The following is a 12,588-nucleotide window of genomic DNA, read 5'->3' as shown; positions in this document are numbered from 1 at the left end:
GGTGTTCTTTTGATTAGAACTGAAAAGGGTACATTCTATTCACATATATTTAATCATAAAAAGTATGGGGTTTTGCTACAGAAATGATGCGAGCGCGAAGCGCGAGCTGAAATTTTTTATATTTCAATCTGGAAAGCGGAAATTTTTAGCATGATTTTAAATAAAGAACGAGTTGTGTATTTCAATCTCGCTTGCTGATTTCGGTTTAACATTACAATCTTATTTAACTTTTGCACATGTGAAATCATTGGGGGGGCAAACGATATGTTTGCCCCCCCCCCCAATATTTTCATTGGTGGGGCGATCGCCCCCCCCCCCCCAGGATTGACCCCTCTGCTATACATATCTTCAAGAGTGAATCATAAAATCATACACAGTTTTCATAAAACATTGAGTCTTTTAAATTATGTCAAACATCCCTCAATTATGGACACCTATATCACCGTGATCTTCTTTGCTTTTTAAAGGAAAGCAATGTTTAAATTCCAGCTTAATGGCCTGCCCCACTCTGCAAAACTGAAATGTATGAAAACTGACAGTTTAATTTGAATAGGCAACTTTGAGACATATGCATTTTATTGATTTCCGTGTTATATAAATCTGTTAAAAGTCAACACAATATATAGTAAATGTTGTCCTCTTACCCAAGTTGATTGGCAGCAAAACTATTACAGTCTTCACTCGGAAATGTAACCATGGCAGAACAGTGGCAAGGCCAAGAAATGGCACTATAAAAGCGTCTTACCAGACAGAAACCTTTTTAAAAATGGCGCCCGGTAAAGTAGCAGCCGCTAACTTTTGGCATGTTTGGTGCATTACTGTGTAATAGCAAGAACATGATTAGTGTTCTCCGCAGCCACCGCCCCAATACGGGTATGATAATTTAGTATTGCACTCAGTGAGAAGGAAATATAAAAAGAAATGACAAGCACTGCTGCACTTATTGAAAAAGGGGAAAACTGAAAATATCATTCAACATCGCACTGACATATTGACCTTGGCCAGGTATTTATCCAATCTGTGGCGCATTAGAAGATTTATCAATGAAAAAACTTGCCATCATGCAGTTAGGGCACTTGTACTTTCTCGACTTGACTATTGTAACAGTCTCTTTTCAGTTCTTTGTGTTAAAGATCAGAAAAAACTTCAAAGTGTTCAGAATCGTGCCGCACGTTTAGTGTTTTCAGTTGGTCGCAATATACATACGTCTCCTTTGATTAGGGAACTCCATTGGCTCCCTTTTTCTCAACGTGTCATGTTCAAACTTTGTCTGTACATTTATAAATTGATTAACAGTACTGGTCCTTCATATCTTGTAAACACAATTGCTCATTACACACCTGCTCGTATCCTACGTTCCCTAAACGATACCACCAAACTTGTTATTCCGAGAACAAACCTCTCCATGGCAGAAAAACGTTTTAGTGTAGCTGGATCTAGACTTTGGAATACTCTCCCCTCTTCCATCCGAACAACACCGACCATATCATCTTTCAAACGACAACTCAAGTCATATCTTTTTCCAAATATCTAGTTTTATATTTTCATTTATTTAATGTGTATTTGTTTTGATGATTTTGCTATCACTATTTGGTTTGACTTGGCTAACCCATCTGGGGCCTGGTGGCCTCAAGTGCTATACTAGAGCTTCTGTGAATGATGTGCTGACCGGGCTTGTCCCTTAAATTGTTGGTGAACGAAGCAGCAAGCAAGAGGCCACCAGGCCTCATCTGGCACAGTTGAGAACACCAATGGTTGATGCAATTTAATGTATATAATTCTACATGTTTGTTACGTATCATTTATATTTATATTTTATTTCTGATTGTAAGCGCTGTGATACTTTTTGTGTATAGCGCAGATAAATAACCATTATTATTATTATTATTATTATCAGCTCAGCTCCAAGGTAAATATATATTTGTTACAGTGAATGAGTGCGAAACATTTTACAACTGAGACCGTACTGCAGTGCGTTGTGTTGGACACCAGTCAAAATATACACACTGTAAAAACTGATATGTTAAGACTGACACCAGGTTGGTGTCAATAAAGAGGGCCCTATACCCTAAGCTAGGTGTCTAAGGGCCTTTTCACACGAGAATGTTGAACCGTCCTTGTAATGATGATTGCAATTCATCTTTAGCAAAAAAGAAACCAAGTTCTTGAAAGGTCATGTAAGCTCCGCCCCTTTAAAGACGTTTTGAAGGTCAATCCGTTCACACGTAAAATTCGTACCGTAATTTCAGTGAAACTCTACTGGAATTTACCTCCGGAGTAGAATTTGAATTCGTACGTGATTGTGATTAGCGGTCGTGATTCTAGTTTGGTTTCACACTTGTTAAAAATCGTCATTAGAATTATTTATCACTGGAATCATCATTCAAATTACGATTTTGGTACCGTGTGAAATGGCGGAAAGTAATACATTATACTTATAACGTAACAATAATACCAACGAGTGTCAAAGTAACAACTAAAGGTGCTGTAATGACACCCTCTATGTGTTCAACTAAGCGTCAATGATTACGTGTTTGACTAACACCGTTTAACAATGGAGTAAAATGACTGGTGTTTTACTTTATGTGGTGACACGACAATTGCTCCGGCGACAATTGTTACGGGCTTATTTCTTCGATGATATAGGGTAAGGGTTATGCGGTTGCAATTGGGTGTTATGTAAGATTTAGGTTTAGGTTGAGAATATGGTATATGGCGTTAAATCCAGGGTTGAAATTGGTTATTCCATTAGTACGGAATTTACAGTGGAGTAATTGTCGCCGTAGCAAATGTCATTGAACCCTCTATGTACACCGGTCAACATTACAGTTTTTGCGTAGCACTCGTCCGAATAGATTAAAAATCAAAATATGTTCGATATTTCAGAGGTGGGTATTTGAGGGTGTTTCCCCCTTGGATTAATTTGAATTTTGATAGCATGATAGTGAATATAGAACGACCATGCAGTTACGAGATATAAAAATAGAATCTTTTCATTTCGAGGTAATCAAGAAAAACGGAATGATATCTGTCTTTATCTAATGCGGAAATGGGTAGGCACTTTTCGATTGAATTTCCTGATAAAGATGACACTGAGACAGGTTCATGTTCAAAGGACAAGTCCACCTCAACAAACAGTTTAATTAAATAAAAAGAGAAATATCCAACAAGCAAAACACTGAAAATTTAATCAAAATCGGATGTATAATAAGAACAAATAACAACAAACAGTTTAATTAAATAAAAAGAGAAATATCCAACAAGCAAAACACTGAAAATTTAATCAAAATCGGATGTATAATAAGAAAGTTATGACACTTAAAAATTTCGCTTAATTTCACATAACTTATGCACATCTTGGTCGGTATGTAAATGAGGAGACTGATGACGTCATTCACTCACTATTTCTTTTGTATTTTATTATAGGAAATATGAAATATTCTAATTTGCTCCTCATTGTCAATTGAAACAACGATAATTAGCATTGTTAAATACTATATGGTTCAGTCAAGTTGGTCAATATTGTCAAATTTGTAAAGAAAAATGAAATGTTGTGTAATTCAAACAATAAAAAAAACAAAAGAAATAGTGAATGAGGGACATCATCGACTGTCTCATTTGCATGTCACTGAGTTGTGCATATCATTGTTTTTTTTTTAAATATGCGAAACTTTTAAATGTCATATCATTCTTATTTTACATCCGATTTTGATGAAATTTTCAGTGTTATTCTTTATTTATTCAAATCAACATTTTCTCGTGGTGGACTTGACCTTTAAGGAACAAGAGCTCCTGTTTAACTGAATTGGGCAAACAAATGGATCGTTGTTATTTAGTTATTCATATGGTCAATCTTTTAATGTGTTTTCAAACATTCAACATTTGATTTACACTTGTCACTTATAATGATTGATTATGATACATCTTATTAACAATAAAGAGCGACAACAACATTTGAATCCGATTTGATACATTCAAATGTTATTGGTCATTGTCGGGACCTAAACTGACCAAAATGAGTACTAGCTCATTAAGGAATTAATTTACTTCATGAAGATTAGAAATATGCACTAACATTGAATTATGCTAAAATGTCTTATTCCTGAATTTGCTGCCCCATATATGTGAAGTTTCCATTTATAGCTACATTCCACATTGTGGTCAAGGTGGCTAAAATCATGAAAATGACCACAGTGCATGGTCAAACAACCTTATGTATACTCAATATAAAGGATTTCATCACATTTATCACCACTCTTCACCGATTATTGGTAGTTCATGCTGACAATGATAATGACCAACATTTGAGCACCTTTTAAATCATCAAAGCATGAGTGGTCACTGGTCATTGAGGAAAAAGTGGTCAAAATGGCACAGGATCCAATAGTTAGGCCAATAACACTGGACTATATGAAATCATTGTATTGATGTTCACCCAAAAGCTTTCAAACTTTCCCATTTAACAATAGCTGATGCTAATATTAACGCAATCCTGAATCTATCCTCACCGTGTTCGCTATAAGGTGAATTAATACACACATTGGGCAGAGGTCAAGCCCGGGGGTCAAGGTGGACAAAATGACCAAGTTAGCAAAAATATTTTGGGGATGCTCAATTTCAAAGATTCATACACCAGTGTTATGTGTCACAGCACACCCTTGTAATGATTCTGGTAACATTCTAAGTATTATTGGATGAATTATGTTATTAGTCATTTTGGGGCCAAAAAGAGGCCAAAATGACCAAAAGATTTTAAATAGGGTCAATAAGACTGAGTTATAAAATTCTACACAAGATAGACCTTAAATGCATTCCCATCTTATAGGGGAAGAAAATAATACACACTGGAGACCTCAAATTACTGCCTATTTGAACAGTTTATTATGCAAAACTGCGCGAATGGTCAGTAATATCTAATTTACTCAAAATGACCCTCATACATGTAGGTCAAAACTGATGGGATAAGTTACATGAGGTCAAAATACTCAGCTTTTGAGATGTTCAATTTAAATAATTAATACACCAATATTTGGTGTCACAGCACACCCTTGTAACGATTCTTGTAACATTCGACATATATTTTGATAAATTGAACTGATGTTATTGGTCATTTTGAGGACCATAAGTGGCCAAAATGACCATAATCTTTTGAATAGGGTCATTAAGAGTGATGTATTTGGAATCAGCATAAAATTCTACACAAGATAGACCTTTAAATGCAATCGCATTTAGAAGATACATGTTGAAGACCTCAAATTCCTGTCGATTTGCACAGTTTATTATGCAGAATTGAGCGAATGGTCAGTTATGTCTAAAGTACCCAAAATGACTTTATAGGTCAAAACTGATGGAATAAGTTACATGAGGTCAAAATAATTTTGAGATGTTCAATTTAAGGATTAATACATCAATGTTAGGTGTCACAGCACACCCTTGTAACGATTCTGGAAACATTCGTAGTATTTTTTGATGAATTTAACTTGTATTATTGGTCATTTTGAGGGACATAAATGACCAAAATGACCATAAGCCTTTGAATAGGGTCATTAAGAGTGATATATTTGGAATCAGCATAAAATTCTACACAAGAAGGACCTATGAATACATTACCATTTAATAAGGGAAGCAGAAAATACATGCTTAAGACCTCAATTTCCTGCCTATTTGAACAGTTTATAATGCATAACTGCGCGAATGGTCAGTTTATGTCTTAAGCACCCAAAATGACCATCATAGGCCAAAACTGACAGAATAAATTACATGAGGTTGATTGTTATGATCCAGCACACATTTTAAAAATAAATGTGGATTTCTAAAGACATCCAATCTTTGTATTGGTCAATGTTTGTAACACATTTCGGACAAAAAAAATCATGAAAATTGTCATTTTTGGTCAAAACATGGCCAAAATGACCACTTCTAGTGTGATTTGGAAAATCAAATTACTTTATTTGGAATCTGTGTGTATTTTTTTGCTTAGGATAGACCCTTTTAATTGGATGTGGTTACAAAAGCATTCTGTTAAGGGACTATTTTCCAAAGAGTGGTCAAATTGGTCATTTTTGGTCAATAATTGGCCAAAATGGCTAAAATGTCGTGAGTACGGTCAATGAGACTGACATTTTTGGAATCAGCACACAATTTTACCCCGGATAAGCCTGTCAAACCTTCCCCACCAAAAATTCTGAATAAAGCCCCCTATCTCCTAGACTATAAGCTCGGCCCCTTAAAAGATTTTTTTTTGAAGGTCAATCCGTTCACACGTAAAATTCGTACCGTAATTTCAGTGAAACTCTACTGGAATTTACCTCCAGAGTAGAATTTGAATTCGTACGTGATTGTGATTAGCGGTCGTGATTCTAGTTTGGTTTCACACTTGTTAAAAATCGTCATTAAAATTATTAATCTCTGGAATCATCATTCAAATTACGATTTTGGTACCGTGTGAAAGGGCGGAAATTTATACCTTATACTTATAACGTAACAATAATACCAATGAGTGTCAAAATAGCAACCAAAGTTGCTGTAATGACACCCTCTATGTGTTCAACTAAGCGTCAATGAATACGTGTTTGCCTAACACTGTTTAACAATGGAGTAAAATGACTGGTGTTTTACTTGATGTGGTGACACGACAATTGCTCCAGCGACAATTGTTACGGGCTTATTTCTTCGATTACATAGGGTAAGGATTATGCGGTTGCAATAGGGTGTCATGTTAGATTTAGGTTTAGGTTTAGAATATGGTACTCAGCGTTAAATCCAGGGTTGAAATTGGTCATTCCATTAGTATGGAATTTACAGTGGAGTAATGGTCGCCGTAGCAAATGTCATTGAATCCTCTATGTACACCGGTCAACATTACAGTTTTTGCGTAGCTCTCGTCCGAATAGATTGAAAATCAAAATATGTTCGATATTTCAGAGGTGGGTAATTGAGGGAGTTCCCCCCCCCCCCCTTGGATTAATTTAAATTTCGATAACATGATATTGAATATATTTAGAGAAAAACGAAATTATAGCTGTCTTTATCTAATGCGGAAATGGGTAGGCACTTTTCGATTGAATTTCCTGATAAAGATGACACTGAGACAGGTTCATGTATAAGGAACAAGAGCTCCTCTTTAACTGAATTGGGCAAACAAATGGATCATTGTTACTTGGTTATTCATGTGCTAAATTTTTTAATGTGTTTTCAAAATATTCAAAATTTAATTTACAAGCTTTTAAATTAAATTAATACTTCTATGATTCAATGAAGAGATCCATATTCCACAGGCAGGACGAAGAGATCTATATTTCAAATCGTGCAAATGTAGGCCTAATAAAAGGGAATACAAAATTTTAACGTCATAGATTACCTCACGCCATATGACCACTGCAGATTTAGACGTAGTAATTACTGTTTAGAAAATTATAATTGTCATAACTTCTTATTATTCAACATCGGAATGTAGTCTGAGCAGTTGGACAGGGGGTGATACCAATATACAGTGCGTCCCACAAAAAACGAAACCGAGATTTATCGATGATTTATCATAACTTAATCACAAATACAATAGACAAATGGACTACCATTTTAAAGCTTAGAATCTCCTCTTTCATCTGTATTACTTAGATTATTTCTCATTCACGCATGAGTGAGCAAAAACAATTTGAAAAGGGGATACCAAAAAGTCACTTGGCGGGCCGTATCAGGGTTTTAAAAAGAAAACCACATTTCTAAAAAGTTCAATATCTGCTCTTTAGTTTGATACCTCAATTACAGAAAATGGTCAAGAAATAACAAAGTTCCGGTTATTTGAAATAAGGCTTGAATTTCAATAATTTCATGAAATGAAAAGGTTTTACAGGCTAGCGTTCAAACTCACTCGACACTCCGTTTTGTTGACGATCAGCCACGCATAAAGTCTTTTGTTACTGTGCGATAGCTTCTGTGGGAAACCGGTGAAAACACGTTTATTTAATGAAATTATGGAAGTACAAGCATTATTTTGAGGGATCATAACTTATTTACTTCTTGACCATTTTCTGTGATTAAGGTATCAGAGAAAAGGGCAGATATTGAACTTTTTAGGCATGTGATTTTCTTTTTGAAATTCAGATACCCCCCGCCAAATGAGTTTTTGGCATCCTTTCTTCGAATTGTTTTTGCTCACTGAATAATTTGGTAATCCAATATTTTTTGGGTAAAAACTAACCCATTTAAACAACCATAAAACCGTGATAGGCCTTCACTGTCACCATCATTAATGATGGTCGATGTACAGCGCGTCCGAGAAAAAACAAAACCGAGATCTAGCGATGATTTATCATAACTTAATCATAAATAAATAGACAAATGACCTACCAATGTAAAGCTTGGGGGAGAAAATGATTTCCAAAATCGTGCCTCCTTTTGAACCAAAATTCGGAAACTCACTTTTATAAGCAGTCGAAATTAATTCACCGAGAATATTTCTTACTGGCGAGAAGAATGTGTCATCATAATCGGGAATAAGGGTGCCTTGAAAAATTAATTATATGCCATTACAGACCACCACAAAAAATTTGTGGTAACTTGAAAAACAGCACATTAATAAATAAATAATAAAATAATAAAGGATTTGTATAGCGCATATTTCCATCTTGCTAGGTGCTCAAGGCGCTCCTATATTACCCCTACTAAGCTAGTCCACCGATTTTGGTGTGCACAGCTTTTTGAGGAATTACTTCCTGCCGGTATCCATTTACCTCACCTGGGTCGAGTGCAGCACAGCGCATAGGCGGATCCAGCTTTTTGCGAAAGGGGGGGCGCACTGCAGAGCGGCGCACAAATTTTTGCACTTTACCGGCGCCATAAAAGAAAATGTTGAAAAAAGGTGTGTATATATATATATATATATATATATATGTATATATACATGTATATACATATATATCTATATGACTAATGAGATAGAGACACACATCTCACCAACAAATTAATGTGAGCGCGAAGCGCGAGCTGAATTTTTTTATAGTATACTGACCTGAAAAAAGGTGCCTGTTTAGGACTGTTTGTAGTAACTCATAATGAGGATACATATCTCACTACACAGATAATGCGAGTGCCGAGGGCGAGCTAAAATTTCTTTATATTCTGACCAGAAAGGTTTATATTCTAAGCACTTTGGTACCAATGATTAAGATGGGTATCTAAAAAAACAATAGATGCGAGCGCGAAGCGCGATCTTCAAATTTTGATATTTCGATCTGAAAAAATGACAGTTTAATGGACGTTTTTAATAGAGAACAAGATTATATCCAACAAAAGATTATTGCAAATCAAAGCGGGTGTTCTTTTGATTAGAACTGAAAAGGGTACATTCTATTCACATATATTTAATCATAAAAAGTATGGGGTTTTGCTACAGAAATGATGCGAGCGCGAAGTGCGAGCTGAAATTTTTTATATTTCAATCTGGAAAGCGGAAATTTTTAGCATGATTTTAAATAAAGAACGAGTTGTGTATTTCAATCTCGCTTGCTGATTTCGGTTTAACATTACAATCTTATTTAACTTTTGCACATGTGAAATCATTGGGGGGGCAAACGATATGTTTGCCCCCCCCCCAATATTTTCATTGGTGGGGCGATCGCCCCCCCCCCCCCCCAGGATTGACCCCTCTGCTATACATATCTTCAAGAGTGAATCATAAAATCATACACAGTTTTCATAAAACATTGAGTCTTTTAAATTATGTCAAACATCCCTCAATTATGGACACCTATATCACCGTGATCTTCTTTGCTTTTTAAAGGAAAGCAATGTTTAAATTCCAGCTTAATGGCCTGCCCCACTCTGCAAAACTGAAATGTATGAAAACTGACAGTTTAATTTGAATAGGCAACTTTGAGACATATGCATTTTATTGATTTCCGTGTTATATAAATCTGTTAAAAGTCAACACAATATATAGTAAATGTTGTCCTCTTACCCAAGTTGATTGGCAGCAAAACTATTACAGTCTTCACTCGGAAATGTAACCATGGCAGAACAGTGGCAATGCCAAGAAATGGCACTATAAAAGCGTCTTACCAGACAGAAACCTTTTTAAAAATGGCGCCCGGTAAAGTAGCAGCCGCTAACTTTTGGCATGTTTGGCGCATTACTGTGTAATAGCAAGAACATGATTAGTGTTCTCCGCAGCCACCGCCCCAATACGGGTATGATAATTTAGTATGCACTCAGTGAGAAGGAAATATAAAAAGAAATGACAAGCACTGCTGCACTTATTGAAAATGGGAAAAACTGAAAATATCATACAAAATCGCACTGACATATTGACCTTGGCCAGGTATTTATCCAATCAGCTCAGCTCCAAGGTAAATATATATTTGTTACAGTGAATGAGTGCGAAACATTTTACAACTGAGACCGTACTGCAGTGCGTTGTGTTGGACACCAGTCAAAATATACACACTGTAAAAACTGATATGTTAAGACTGACACCAGGTTGGTGTCCATAAAGAGGGCCCTATACCCTAAGCTAGGTGTCTAAGGGCCTTTTCACACGAGAATGTTGAACCGTCCTTGTAATGATGATTGCAATTCATCTTTAGCAAAAAAGAAACCAAGTTCTTGAAAGGCCATGTAAGCTCCGCCCCTTTAAAGACGTTTTGAAGGTAAATCCGTTCACACGTAAAATTCGTACCGTAATTTCAGTGAAACTCTACTGGAATTTACCTCCGGAGTAGAATTTGAATTCGTACGTGATTGTGATTAGCGGTCGTGATTCTAGTTTGGTTTTACACTTGTTAAAAAATCGTCATTAGAATTATTTATCACTGGAATCATCATTCAAATTACGATTTTGGTACCGTGTGAAATGGCGGAAAGTAATACCTTATACTTATAACGTAACAATAATACCAACGAGTGTCAAAGTAACAACCAAAGGTGCTGTAATGACACCCTCTATGTGTTCAACTAAGCGTCCATGAATACGTGTTTGACTAACACCGTTTAACAATGGAGTAAAATGACTGGTGTTTTACTTTATGTGGTGACACGACAATTGCTCCGGCGACAATTGTTACGGGCTTATTTCTTCGATGATATAGGGTAAGGGTTATGCGGTTGCAATTGGGTGTTATGTAAGATTTAGGTTTAGGTTGAGAATATGGTATATAGCGTTAAATCCAGGGTTGAAATTGGTTATTCCATTAGTACGGAATTTACAGTGGAGTAATTGTCGCCGTAGCAAATATCATTGAACCCTCTATGTACACCGGTCAACATTACAGTTTTTGCGTAGCACTCGTCCGAATAGATTAAAAATCAAAATATGTTCGATATTTCAGAGGTGGGTATTTGAGGGTGTTTCCCCCTTGGATTAATTTGAATTTTGATAGCATGATAGTGAATATAGAACGACCATGCAGTTACGAGATATAAAAATAGAATCTTTTCATTTCGAGGTAATCAAGAAAAACGGAATGATATCTGTCTTTATCTAATGCGGAAATGGGTAGGCACTTTTCGATTGAATTTCCTGATAAAGATGACACTGAGACAGGTTCATGTTCAAAGGACAAGTCCACCTCAACAAACAGTTTAATTAAATAAAAAGAGAAATATCCACCAAGCAAAACACTGAAAATTTAATCAAAATCGGATGTATAATAAGAAAGTTATGAGACTTAAAAATTTCGCTTAATTTCACATAACTTATGCACATCATGGTCGGTATGTAAATGAGGAGACTGATGACGTCATTCACTCACTATTTCTTTTGTATTTTATTATAGGAAATATGAAATATTCTAATTTTCTCCTTATTGTCAATTGAAACAACGATAATTAGCATTGTTAAATACTGCACATGTATATGGTTCAGTCAAGTTGGTCAATATTGTCAAATTTGTAAAGAAAAATGAAATGTTGTGTAATTCAAACAATAAAAAAAACAAAAGAAATAGTGAGTGAGGGACATCATCGACTGTCTCATTTGCATGTCACTGAGTTGTGCATATCATTGGTTTTTTTTTAATATGCGAAGCTTTTAAATGTCATATCATTCTTATTTTACATCCGATTTTGATGAAATTTTCAGTGTTATTCTTTATTTATTCAAATCAACATTTTCTCGTGGTGGACTTGACCTTTAAGGAACAAGAGCTCCTGTTTAACTGAATTGGGCAAACAAATGGATCGTTGTTATTTAGTTATTCATATGGTCAATCTTTTAATGTGTTTTCAAACATTCAACATTTAATTTACACTTGTCACTTATAATGATTGATTATAATACATCTTATTAACACTATAGAGCGACAACAACATTTGAATCCGATTTGATACATTCAAATGTTATTGGTCATTGTCGGGACCTAAAGTGACCAAAATGAGTACTAGCTCATAAAGGAATTAATGTACTTCATGAAGATTAGAAATATGCACTAACATTGAATTATGCTAAAATGTCTTATTCCTGAATTTGCTGCCCCATATATGTGAAGTTTCCATTTATAGCTACATTCCACATTGTGGTCAAGGTGGCTAAGATCATGAAAATGACCACAGTGCATGGTCAAACAACCTTATGTATACTCAATATAAAGGATT

The sequence above is a fragment of the Lytechinus pictus genome, chromosome 8 (genome assembly GCF_037042905.1).
Source record: "Lytechinus pictus isolate F3 Inbred chromosome 8, Lp3.0, whole genome shotgun sequence".
NCBI classification, from domain to species: domain Eukaryota; kingdom Metazoa; phylum Echinodermata; class Echinoidea; order Temnopleuroida; family Toxopneustidae; genus Lytechinus; species Lytechinus pictus.
This window is presented reverse-complemented; position numbering follows the sequence as displayed.